Consider the following 14,028-nt stretch of genomic DNA (forward strand, 5'->3'; position numbering starts at 1 on the left):
ACAAAGAACAAAAAAAGTATAGCACAGGAACAGGCCCTTCGGCCCTCCAAGCCTGCGCCGATCATGATGCCTGCCTAAACTAAAACAGTACACACTTACAGAGTCCCGTATCCTTCCATTCCCATCCTATTCATGTATTTGTCTAGTTGCCCCTTAAATGACACTATCGTACCTGCTCCCACCACCTTGTTGAAGACCAAACCAGAACTCCCAAGGTATTTTGTGAAGTTAGCCGAAACCCTAACTTTTCCTTTTGATTTTGGCATTAGGGTGAGCATGAGATGATTCACTCCAGGTATGTAGACCTTACGGGGCAATCTTGAACACGAAGTCACAGGTCTAGGCTGAGAGGCGGTAGATTTAAAACTGAGATGAGGAGGAACTACTTCTCGCAGAGGGTGGTGAATTTGCGGAACTCGCTGCCCCATCGCGCGGTGGAGTCTGAATCATTGAATGGTTTCAAGAACATAAGAACATAAGAACATAAGAAATAGGAGCAGGAGTAGGCCATCTAGCCCCTCGAGCCTGCCCCGCCATTCAATAAGATCATGGCTGATCTGACGTGGATCAGTACCACTTACCCGCCTGATCCCCATAACCCTTAATTCCCTTACCGATCAGGAATCCATCCATCCGCGCTTTAAACATATTCAGCGAGGTAGCCTCCACCACCTCAGTGGGCAGAGAATTCCAGAGATTCACCACCCTCTGGGAGAAGAAGTTCCTCCTCAACTCTGTCTTAAACCGACCCCCCTTTATTTTGAGGCTGTGTCCTTTAGTTTTAACTTCCTTACTAAGTGGAAAGAATCTCTCCGCCTCCACCCTATCCAGCCCCCGCATTATCTTATAAGTCTCCATAAGATCCCCCCTCATCCTTCTAAACTCCAACGAGTACAAACCCAATCTCCTCAGCCTCTCCTCATAATCCAAACCCCTCATCTCCGGTATCAACCTGGTGAACCTTCTCTGCACTCCCTCCAATGCCAATATATCCTTCCTCATATAAGGGGACCAATACTGCACACAGTATTCCAGCTGCGGCCTCACCAATGCCCTGTACAGGTGCATCAAGACATCCCTGCTTTTATATTCTATATATAGATATAAAGAAAAGGGAAAAGGGGATATGGGGAACAGGTGGGAGGTGGATTTGAGACCAGGGAGAGATCCGCCATGATCTGATTGAATGGTGGAGCAGGTTCAAAGGATTGAATTTGCCGACTCCTGCTCCTAATTCCTATGTTCCTATGATTCACTTGACCCACTAGGAAGCTTTTATCAAAACCAACTTTATTTAAGAACACAGTTAAAATATAATGAAAAGAATTAGCATAACTTTTATCAATTAAAATACTTAAGCATGATAAAGTATAATTCTTAACAATTAACAATGTCTATACTTCCAATTCCCATAGACTTAAGTTCCTTTTTCAGAACTAGTTAGCACCATAAACCTGTACATTCATGTGGATGCTATATTTCCAGCCTTTTAACACCTTTGGATAGAGATCCAGATAGACAGCTGTGTTCTAATTCTCAAGATGTGGAGATGTCGGTGTTGGACTGGGGTAAACACAGTAAGGAGTCTAACAACACCAGGTTAAAGTCCAACAGGTTTATTTGGTAGCAAACGCCACTAGCTTTCGGAGCGCTGCTCCTTCAGTTTGTGTCTTTATATGCCCTATTTGCAGTTTGAGAGCAGATCTCCCACTCACCTGACGAAGGAGCAGCGCTCCGAAAACTCGTGGCGTTTGCTACCAAATAAACCTGTTGGACTTTAACCTGGTGTTGTTAGACTCCTTACTGTGTTCTAATTCTCATACGGCAGCCTCCAGAGCAAGATCCACCCCCAAACAGCAGAATCTCAGAGAAAGAGACTTATTTCCCAACAGATTCCAGTCTCTAAATCTTTAGAGAGAGAGACAGAGAAAGTGACCTCTGTCTAAAGATCCCAAACAGCAGACTGCCCCTGAGTTCTCTGTGTAAGCCTAGCTCCACCCAGTCATCTGATTCTTTCCGTCAATCAAACCCTATTCTGCAAAATCCCAGGGGAATACTAAAAACAGCATTAGTCCAGATTAAAACAAACATTCCCGCAATTATACTGCTGTAGTAACAATAGAGGATGCTGGTTATACACCCAGTGGTTAGAACAGACCATTAAAAAAAATCCTGTACAAGATACATGACTCAAATACACTTCTTAAAGGCACAGTATCATCACATTATCTCCTTGTTTTTATTGGAACTTGTTGTGGGCAAAATTGGCTGCCACATTCCTGACTTTAAGCGGCATCATTGTACGCATGAATGTTCTCGCTGAAGTCCTGACAAGCACGGACAATGCAGAGAAACGTGGAAAATGGCAGGTTCTCATCTGACCATGCATCAAAGTGATTGCGCGATTCTCAACTGTAATGATGAAGCATGGCTCCATTGGTGAGTTTGAGATTATTGATGACCACAGGGGTGAGAAAGTAGTTGTCAAACTCACAGGTAGACTGGACAAATGCAGTGTCACTAGCTCCAGATTTGACATTCACATAAAGGAGCTAGAAAGGTGGCAGATTGGTCTCCTGCCTTCCCGTCAGTTTGGGTCCTTCATTCTAATGGCACCACAGACCATGAAGAAGTCAAGCGAAAACATACGGGATGAACAATCCTCGGATTTTTTTTCTAAAACATGAAACCAAAATATAATAAAACTTCGAAACTAAAAAAAACAAGTGACTATATTTCAAAAAGAAACATTAATTGGCTATAAAGTGTTTTGAGATGTCTTGGAGTTGTAAACGTCTTTTCCTGGGAGCAATGTTTAGGGGGGCAGGGGGATCGGCACTATATAAGGGGTGCTAGTCTTCCTTTTTCTCAATCTGGAATGTGAAATCATCTTTTACGTGTGAAATTTTATTCCAAGTGGGCTAAATGTCCGTCAGACTCCCCAATACTTTAGGGCACAGTGGTGAGCAGTGCTCATAGCGTCAGGGACCCAGGTTCAATTCTGGCCTCGAGTGACTGTCTGTGTGGAGTCTGCACATTCTCCCCGTGTCTGCGTGGGTTTCCTCCGGATGCTCTGGTTTCCTCCCACAGTCCAAAGATGTGCAGGTTAGGTGGATTGGCCATGCTAAATTGCCCCTTAGTGTCAGGGGGATTAGCAAAGTTATAGAGTCATAGAGGTTTACAGCATGGAAACAAGCCCTTCGGCCCAACTTGCCCATGCTGCCCTTTTTTTAACGCCCTATGCTAATCCCAATTGCCCGCATTTGGCCCATATCCCTCTATACCCATCTTAGCCATGTAACTAACTGTCTAAATGCTTTTTAAAAGACAAAGTTGTACCCGCTTCTAATACTACCTCTGGCAGCTTGTTCGAGACACTCACCACCCTTTTTGTGAAACAATTGCCCCTCTGGACACTTTTGTATCTCTCCCCTCTCACCTTAAACCTATGTCCTCTAGTTTTAGACTCCCCGACCTTTGGGAAAAGATATTGACTATCTAGCTGATCTGTGCCCTTCATTATTTTATAGACCTCTATACAATCACCCCTCAGCCTTCTACGCTCCAGGGAAAACAGTTCCAATCTATCCAGCCTCTCCTTATAACTCAAACCATCAAGTCCCGGTAGCAGCCTAGTCAATCTTTTCTGCACTATTTCTAGTTTAATAATACCCTTTCTATAATAGGGTGACCAGACTGTACACAGGGTAAATACCTGGGGTTACGGAGATAGGGTATGAGTGGGACTTTTGTTGGTGCAGGTTCGATGGGCTGAATGGCCTCCTTCTGCACTGTAGGGATTCTATGAATACCATTTTTGAATGGAACAGCCAATAAAAATATTGAGAGCATAGAGTTATTGATGTGCCACCAGGGAATGAATCTCTTTAGAACTGCTGGAATGCTAACTTGGTGTGTCTGCAGTCAGCTGCTAGCTCTGTATAAAAGCTCGCTCTTCCTCAGCCTCCCTTCCTCTTGTCAAGTCTTTAATGAATTCTTCCTCGCTGTGCTACATCAAACTTTTGATAGTGTCTGTTTTCTCCTCTGTACCTTGAGTAAGCTCCACTTCCTGCTGCATCACACTTCACACGCGGCCCGAGCTTGTGATCTCGTCGCGGTGATTGGGATTTAATTATAACAAGACCATGCTGCATTTGAAACGTGAGCTTTGTCCCACATTCCTTTTTCAATCAGGAAACAGGCGGAGTGTAGATTTCTCCACAGTTTCTGAGATGTTTTGTCCACTCTGAGCCAGACATCTCAGTGGAGTACAAAGGGTGAGTGGAAATCTTTTGGATCACACCTTTCAACATATGGTTGGGATGTAAATCCCTCCCTGAATGTTCTGTTGTGTACGTCAGAATTGTTGTGTTGTCACTTTTTTTGTCTCAATTTCCTTCCTCTTTTGACAGCCTTACTGGAGTGGTGTTTTCTCCTGTCTGGTCTTGAGTGCATCATCATTGTGATTGTTCTTCCAATGGAACCGTAAACAATATGAGTTCATAGAATCCATAGAATCCCCACAGTGGCAGAAGGAGGCCATTTGGCCCATCGAGTCTGCACCGACCACAATCCCACCCAAGCCCTATCCCCGTAACCCCACATATTTACCCCGCTAATCCCTCTAACCTACGCATCCCGGGACACTAAGGAACAATTTAGCACAGCCAATCAACCTAACCCACACATCTTTGGACTGTGGGAGGAAACCCACGAAGACACGGGGAGAATGTGCAAACTCCACACAGACAGTGACCCGAGCCGGGAATCGAACCCAGGTCCCTGGAGCTGTGAGTTGACTGATTAATAATAGGCAATGAGGCCATGTTCAGCTAAATTCGATCTTGTCCTCACCAACTCTCCAAGGACGATTGGACAGCAACCAGGAGCAGAAAACCTGGCTCATTTCTCCCTCTCCAAATTCAGGAGCACTGAGGACAATTTAAATCCCATAACACTGCCTCAATTGTAATCAGCCACCAGTGTGCAGTGTCCTAGAATCAGAGGAGGCTGTTCGGCCTATCATGCCTGTCCCAGCTCTTTGAAAGAGCTGTCCAATTTAGTACCATAGTCCTGCTTTTCCCATCATCCTAAAAATGTGTCTTCTTCATATCCAAACCCAATTATCTTTTGAAAGTTCCTGCGTGTTCTTGTTGTCTTTTGGGATCCCTGTTAATAATAATCACACTTGAAGCTTGAACAGCTCTTTATGTTTAATACTAACCATGCTGCTTTGTACAAAGATGGAACTGGTTTGGACTGTTCTGTTACACACCACATGACTGTCTAGTCCAACCATAGAAAAGTGCCCCCCAGGAACACTTGAGCATATCAATTAGGTTCAAGCTAAGTAGTTCCTAGCTCTTTACAGATATTTACAGGTAATACAACAATATATAACACAATGGAATCTGATTCTGCCAAGCTTTCAGATAATGTTTTCCAGAATATAAATTCTGTAACACTACCTAAACCGTAATCAGATATGTGGGCACTGTGCCTTAGGAGGCCATTCGGCCTGCGGTGCCTGTTCTCGCTCTCTGAAATAGCTGCCCAATTTAGTACCATGGGCCTGCTTTTTCTTCATCATCCTGCAAATGAGTCTTCTTGACATAGTGGTTAGCACTGCTGTCTCATGGCGCCAGGGACCCGGGTTCGATTCCCTGCTTGGGTCACTGTCTGTGCGGAGTTTGCACGTTCCCCTCATGTCTGCGTGGGTTTCCTCCGGGTGCTCCGGTTTCCTCCCACAGTCCAAAAGACGTGCTGGTTAGGTGCACTGGCCGTGCTAAATTCTCCCTCAGTGTACCCAAACAGGCGCCAGAGTGTGGCGAATAGGGGATTTTTACAGTAATTTCATTGCAGTGTTAATGTATACCTACTTATGACTAATAAATAAATTAACTTTTTTTTTCTGAAAATTCCAACGTGCTACAAGTACACAAAGCCATGCCAGCCTCAGAAAAGGACAACTTGAAGGACTGACTCGAAGGAGGGAATTTTTTTATTTATTTAAAAAATGTATTCATTTATTAGTCACAAGTAAGGCTTGCATTAACACTGCAATGAAGTTACTATGAAATTCCCCTAGTCGCCACACTCCAGCGCCTGTTCGGGTCAATGCACCCTAACCAGCACGTCTTTCGGACTGTGGGAGGAAACCGGAGCACCCGGAGGAAACCCACACAGACACGGGGAGAACGTGCAAACTCCACACAGACAGTGACCCAAGCCGGGAATCGAACCCAGGTCCCTGGCGCTGTGAGGCAGCAGTGCTAATCACTGTGTCACCGTGCTCGTGGGACATGGGTGTTGCTGGCTAGCCAGCATTTATTGCCCACTCTAGCTGCCCTTGTTCGGAGGGGCAGTTGAGAATCAGCCGCTTTGCTGTAGCTCTGGAGTCACATGTAATCCAGACCAGGTAAGGATGGCAGATTTCCTTCCTTAAAAGTCATTAGTGAGCCAGATGGGTTTTTCCAACAATCAACAATGGTTTCACGGTCATCCGTAGATTCTTAATTCCAGATATTTTCATTGAATTCAAATTCCACCATCTGCCGTGGCAGGATTTGAACCCAGGTCCCCAGAACATAATAGTCTAGCAATAATACCACGAGGCCATCGCCTCCCCAGTACTGACCATGAACCAATCATTGAAGCAATAATTTCTCCTCAAAATAATTTCTCCCCGATTTCCCTCTAGTTCCTCCCCTCTATTCTTATCCAGCTGAATCCTGAAGAGAACCTTTTCAAATTATTTCAGACACCCCAGAAGGAAATTAAATAAACAGTTCAGGCCAGTATTCTTATTTCCCAGTTTTTACTGGTGTTCCATCTTAAGATATAATCGAGCATTTGGACCAATATTCCTAATTCCCCGATTACACCTGTTCTTATAGAACCCCTGAGGGTAAACTCATTCCTTTGCTCTAGGATGGAAACGTGAATATATTGAGAGGATGTGCTGCACTGTTCAAGGTACCATGTTTCAGATGAGACATTAAGTTGAAATCCCGTCCAGAAAAACATACAATGGCATTATTTTGAGGAAGAACAGGGGCATTCTTCCCAGTGTCCTGGCCGACATCTATTCCTCAATCTAACATCACAAAAACAGATTATCTGGTCATAGAGGTTTACAGCATGGAAGCAGGCCCTTCAGCCCAATTTGTCCATACCGCCCAGTTTTTAACCATTAAGCTAGCCCCAATTGCCCGTGTTTGGCCCACACGGGGAGGAACTAGAGGGAAATTGGGCAGAAATTATTTTGAGGAGAAATTATTGCTTCAATGATTGGTTCATGGTCAGTACTGGGGAGGCGATGGCCTCGTGGTATTATTGCTAGACTATTATGCTCTGGGGACCCGGGTTCAAATCCTGCCACGGCAGATGGTGGAATTTGAATTCAATGAAAATATCTGGAATTAAGAATCTACTGATGACCGTGAAACCATTGTCGATTTTTGGAAAAACCCATCTGGCTCACTAATGACTTTTAAGGAAGGAAATCTGCCATCCTTACCTGGTCTGGCCTACATGTGACTCCAGAGCTACAGCAAAGCGGCTGATTCTCATACCGCCCAGTTTTTACCATTAAGCTAGCCCCATTTGCCCGTGTTTGGCCCATATCCCTCCATACCAATCTTACCCATGTAATTGTCTAAATGCTTTTTAAAAGAGAAAATTGTACCCACCTCGACCAATAGCCAGAGCAGTCGTTCCAGACACTTATCACCCTCTGTGTGAAAAAATTGCCCCTCTGGATCCTTTTGTATCTCTCCCCTTAAACCTATGCCCTCTAGTTTTAGACTCCCCTACTGTTTGGAAAAGATGTTGACTGTCTACCTTACCTGTGCCCCTTATTATTTTATAGATCTCCATAAGATCACCCGTAAGTCTCCTACACTCCTCTGCTGGCCATTATCACGTTGCTGATTGTGGGAGCTTGCACAAGTTGGCTGCCGTGTTTCCTGCATTACCAACATTGAGTATGCAACAAAAGAGGAGGCTTCCAAGTTGCAGAAAATGGTTCACATTTTCACATGCTTCCGAGGAGATGTTTATAATGGCCTGGAGCTCAGTTTCTGAGTGGACGCACACACAAAAGTGTAATCTGCCTATTGAACCTCTGTGACTGAGGTTGGGGTGATTTTAGTTTTGGTCTGAAGGCGGAATAGGTTGAAGAGTTTCCCATTTGTCCTCTCGATGTCTGTGGGTAACTAACGAGAGCTGACGTGCAGTGTGTGGTGAGGAAACTGGAGATCATGCATTGGGTTTATCAGGCATTTCAGATCCCATTGAATCAGAGTGGAAACAAACCCTTCTCCAGGGATTGGCGGAGAAGACGACACTTCAAAAATATTCCCTTGTCTGGAACGTGCTTTGAGATGTCCTGCGGCCATGACAAGTGGCATAGAAATGCAATTTTGTTTAACTTGGCACGTATGGTGTCAACAGCTGAAGAGACTTGGAAAGTCGAACACATCTGTTCAAACAGCTGTATAAATGGGTGCTGAATGATGACACAGTGGTTAGCAATGCTGCCTCTCAACACCAGGGACCAGGGTCCGATTCCAGCCTTGGGTCACTGTGTGGAGTCTGCACGTTCCCCCTGTGTCTGCATGGGTTTCCTCCAGGTGCTCCGGTTTCTTTCCACAGTCCAAAGATGTGCAGGTTAGGTGGATTGGCCATACTAAGATGTCCCTTAGTGTCCAAACAGATGTGTAGGTTAGGTGGATTAGCTGTGGTAAAACGTGCGGAGTTATGGGGATAGGGCAGAGGGGTGGGCCTGGGTAGGATGCTCTTTCGGAGAGTCTGTGCAGACTCGATGGGTTGAATGGCCTACTTTTGCATTGTAAGGATTCTATGGTTCTATGAATCATTATTCAAAAAGTCAACCAATAATTTTCTGGATGCTGAAGTAAAGTCCTTGCAGGAGATGTCGGACGTGCCAATTTTTTCAAATCTGGCTTTGGGTCAATGGTTCATTTTGGCCCCTTTGAGAATGGACTTGGCGCAACTCACAAAGAGGGCAATGAATAGATTGTCAACCAAACTGCTATTGGCTGGTCTGAGTTACTAACAAGTAGAAGGTTCAACAAACATTGTAATAAAAGGTGGAGATTTGAGAATAACTAGCAAGAGAGACTGTAGAGTAAATTTTACCAATTTGCACTACTGGGTCGGAATTTGGTGTTCTGCCTAAGGCAGGTCTGTAGGCAGGAGGTCATTTTAATGGAGTGGCATGGTGCCACGTGGGGACCCACATCTGCCTCAGTTGGGTCCAAGGTGGGAAGGTTCATGGACAGCTTCCCCAAAGCCAATTGACGTCCTTAAGTGGGCAATTAATGCTGACTTAAAGGCCTCATCCTGCCACTACTGGTATTCAATCCATGTCATGTTTGCTTGCAGGATCCCAAGATTTCCACATTGCTGGCCATCTATGCAACTTCGAGGAGGGGGTGGGGGGAGGGGGGGGTGAGCAGTGAAAGCCAAATCTTGAAATCCTATCCCCCTCCAACCGGCGATCCTTCTCCCCACGAGCCCCCAGCTTGCCCTCACTCATTTGGGGTCTCTGCTGTTCCTGGGTCTCTGATGGGTGCAGCACTTCCTTCGTAACACTGATGACAAAGCTGCCAGCCTCTGATTGGCAGCTCTCAGGCCGGTGGGATTTCCACCCAGGGGTTCTTGTACCCAGATAAGCTCAGTGCCCGACTGACGGGCTTAATATGGTGGGCCTTCCCCAAAGAAGGTGACCCAGGGCTCTCATCAACTCTGTAGTTGTGGAGAGAGAGCCCAGTTGCCTGGCTTTAATTCCTTTCCCGATGGAAAAAAGCTGCACTCAACGGGAATGCATATTGGGAAGTCACTGGAGTGCAAAGCACCCAATTCACATCCTGTAGGATTTTCTGTGAATTGCCCCATCATCTCTTCCTCTCTGTACCAAGGGCACTAACTCATCACATTTACATCGATATAAAATGGCTCAGGGAGCGGGAGCACATGATGGAGATTTGCCTGGTTATTTCACAGAGCTTTTTTCCCCTGTTCGTCGCTTCTGTTGACACCTCTGGCAAGCACCTTAAAAAGTGATGAAACCGGCTGGTTTTGAGAAAATGAAATAATTTGTTTTCAACAAGTTCTGTTTTCTCTTCACTTATTCATTACTAGCATGCCTGCAAGTGTGAGGTTAGCTCAGCAGTGTTACTGCCTCTGAGTTCTTCAGGCCTCATTCATTGAGTGCGTTACCTAAGCTGGTAATCTTTGCTGCACTGCTGTCGGTTGTGGACTGTGAATGAGACGTTACGTCAAGGTAGTGTCTGTCTGATCAGAAAGGGCATTAAATATCCCTTGGCACTATTCAAATAGTGGGAAATTGTCCTCGTATCCAGTTCGATATTTCTCCCTCAGGAGAGGCGATGGCCTAGCGGTATTATCGCTGTACTATTAATCTAGAAACTCAACTAATGTTCTGGGGACCCAGGTTTGAATCCCACCATGGCAGATGGTGGAATTTGAATTCAATGAAAAATACCTGGAATTAAGAATCTACTGATGACCATGAAACCATTGTCGGAAAAAAACCATCTGCTTCACTAATGTCCTTTAGGGAAGGAAATCTGTCGTCCTTACCTGGTCTGGCCTACATGTGACTCCAGAGCCACAGCAATGTGGTTGGCTCTCAACTGCCCTCGGGCACCTAGGGATGGGCAATAAATGCTGGCCAGCCAGCGACGCCCATGTCCCACAAATGAATTTTTTAAAAAAATCTATATGGTTGGGTTGGTTGAGAGTGGAATATTGCCCAGGATGTTGGAACAGCAGTGAGTACTCTGGAATCCCATGTCACAGTATTATGGACTTTATTTGCTGAGCGTCCTGTCATTAATCGCTGCTACGTGAGATTGTTCACATTCTCATGTCCCACGAATGAATAAAGTTTTAAAAAATTGATAATAAGTTAATCGACACTTGGATGTAGGATCTTCCTTTGTAAAATTCTCTATGTGTCCCGGTATAAACGCAGGCTCTTTCTCGCTTAATAGAACAAAAAACAAAGAAAATTACAGCACAGGAACAGGCCCTTCAGCCCCCAAGCCTGCACCGACCATGCTACCCGTCTGAACTAAAACCCCCTACCCTTCCGGGGACCATATCCCTCTATTCCCATCCTATTCATGTATTTGTCAAGATGCCGCTTAGAAGTCACTGTCGTATCTGCTTCCACTACCTCCCCCGGCAGTGAGTTCGAGGCACCCACCACCTCTGTGTAAAAACCTTGCCTTGTACATCTCCTTTAAACCTTGCCCCTCGCACCTTAAACCTGTGCCCCCTAGTAATTGACTCTTCCACCCTGGGAAAAAGCTTCTGACTATCCACTCTGTCCATGCCCCTCATAATCTTGTAGACTTCTATCAGGTTGCCCCTCAACCTCCGTCATTCCAGTGAGAACAAACCAAGTTTCTCCAACCTCTCCTCATAGCTAATGCCCTCCATACCAGGCAACATCCTGGTAAATCTTTTCTGTACCCTAAAATCCAGATGGGTATTTACAACAATCGACAATGTGTAAAAAAACTTGTCACACCCCAATGTTCCTTTGGATTGCCCTGGCTAATGCCCCTCACCAGCCTGACTTCCGTCCAAGTCTTGCAAAAGCCTTTCACTGTTCAGCCATTTGTAGAGGAGGACAATAAGGGGGCAGAAATCCACTTCAGGTGGGGGCTCTTCCACCTTCTTCCTTCGGGAAAAAGATACAAAAGTCTGAGGTCACGTACCAACCGACTCAAGAACAGCTTCTTCCCTGCTGCTGTCAGACTTTTGAATGGACTTACCTTGCATTAAGATGATCTTTTTCTACATCCTAGCTATGACTGTAACACTACGTTCTGCACTCTCTCGTTTTCTTCTCTATGAATGGCATGCTCTGTCTGTATAGCACGCAAGAAACAATACTTTTCACTGTATGTTAATACATGTGACAATAATAAATCAAATCAAAAAATCAATACAGGTGATATTGGATGGGCTGCCCCTTTTACACCACTGCAAGATGGATTCCGCGCCAAGGTCTTTACGATTATCAGTTGTCTAACTTCCTGGCATGGGTAGTCTGATTGCTCTGAGGCCATGGTCTCCTGCCTGATCCTAGCCTAATGTTCTGCTTATGCATGCTAGAAGCTGTTAGTCTAACAATAGCTACCGTGCCAGCACTAGCTATTGTGCGCTGATTAATTTTCGGCCTGGCAGGGGTCCTCTGCTGAAGCGGCAAGCTTGTTGCACACTCTGATGGCTCAGTCAGGGTGTACTGAATGGAAATGAGGAGCTCTTGCAGATGATAAACACAGGCTTCCTGCGGAGATCTTTAACAGGAATCAAAGGAAGCCAGCCAGCCCCGTGACTTCTACCGTTTACTGATTTTTGTCAACCAGAGTGAGATTAACATCTTGCTGCAAGTTGAAGCCCACTGAACAAAACATTTTAGATTGCGTTCCACCAAAATAACCCGACTCTGGAATCACACAAAGGATCACAGAAGCGTAGGGACCTGCACACCTTCAAACGCAGAGGTGAATTGGACTGCTAAATCTGTTCAGCCTCAATCCTACTGCTGCGTTTTTTTAAAAACTGTTCTTTATTTTCCTTATGAATCTCTGAAGGATTCATTATTCCATGAGTTAGCTGTTGATGCTGCGTTTGGTTTGGGAGCTGAGATTGTGTGTGTGACTCATCCTGCCAATATTTCTTCCTTTGTTCTTGTAGGAAGGCAGCCAGCACTGTTTGTGATGCTGAATCCGCTTGTTGATGCATACAACATTGCCTTGGGAAAACACTCTGATACTCTCATGTAGCCAAAATAACCTCAGCAAAGTGGCAAAATGGAATAGATTTTGCAATTCGCCACATCCAATCAAGAGTGACACTCAAAGAACCATATCTTGGGAGATTATGGAAATCGCAATCATTTTGGTAACCCATTGTGGGAACCTATGATCCTGTCTCTGATCATTCCAATGAACGGGCCAGCGATTTTCCCAAAAATCAATAGCTTCCTCCTTGATTAAATTTGATTTGATTTGTTGTCATATGTATTGGTATACAGTGAAAAGTATTGTTCCTTGTGCGCTATACAGAGAAAGCATACTATTCACAGAGTACATAGGGGAGAAGGAAAGAAGAGGGTGTAGAATATAGTGTTACAGTCACCACTAGGGTGAAGAGAAAGATCAGCTTAATATAAGGTAGGTCCATTCAAAGGTCTGACAGCAGCAGGGAAGAAACTGTTCTTGAGTCGGTTGATACGTGACCTCAGACTTTTGTATCTTTCTCCTAACGGAAGAAGGTGGAAGAGAGAATATCCAGGGTGCATGGGATCCTTGATTATGCTGGCTGCTTTTCCGAGACAGCGGGAAGTGTAGACAGAGTCTGTGGGTGGGAGGCTGGTTTGTGTGATGGACTGGGCTGCGTTCACAATCCTTTGTAGTTCCTTGCGGTCTTGGGCAGAGCAGGAGCCATACCAAGCTGTGATACAACCAGAAATAATGCTTTCTATGGTGCATCTGTAAAAGTGGTTGAGAGTCACAGTGGACGAAGCGTCCGATCACAGATTATCCTGGAATCAGAATTATTCTTGGGCATTTCCACTGAGGAAAAATAAAAACAAATTTTGCAAGTTGTTGATGTGCAGAAAAACAATTGTTTAGAGTCATAGTCATACAGGTTTACAGCATGGAAACAGGCCCTTTGACCCAACCTGTCTATGTCGCCCTTTTTTTTAAACCCCGAAGCTAGTCCCAATTGCCCGCGTTTGGCCCATATCCCTCTATATCCATCGTACCCATGTAACTGTCTAAATGCTTTTTAAAAGACAAAATTGGACTCACCTCTACTACTGCCTCTGGCAGCTCATTCCAGACACTCACCACCCTCTGTGTGAAAAAATTGCCCCTCTGGACACTTTTGTATCTCTCCCCTCTCACCTTAAACCTATGCCCTCTAGTTTTAGACTCCCCTACCTTTGGGAAAAAGATA

The 14,028-nt window shown here is 45.0% G+C and overlaps 1 protein-coding gene, 1 long non-coding RNA gene and 1 pseudogene across 2 annotated transcripts in view; 2 read left to right on the forward strand and 1 right to left on the reverse strand.

Moving 5' to 3' along the window:
• LOC144479678 (CUGBP Elav-like family member 4) overlaps positions 1-14,028 on the forward strand; it is a 524,426-nt gene that overhangs the window by 339,360 nt on the left and 171,038 nt on the right. The window lies entirely within an intron of this gene.
• Positions 1-14,028, reverse strand: part of LOC144479681 (uncharacterized) — a 93,361-nt gene that overhangs the window by 35,712 nt on the left and 43,621 nt on the right. The gene's annotated exons all lie outside the window — the stretch shown is intronic.
• On the forward strand, positions 2,289-2,680 carry LOC144479680 (small ribosomal subunit protein uS8 pseudogene; annotated as a pseudogene).

The sequence above is a fragment of the Mustelus asterias genome, chromosome 26 (genome assembly GCF_964213995.1).
Source record: "Mustelus asterias chromosome 26, sMusAst1.hap1.1, whole genome shotgun sequence".
Classification (NCBI taxonomy): Eukaryota; Metazoa; Chordata; class Chondrichthyes; order Carcharhiniformes; family Triakidae; genus Mustelus; species Mustelus asterias.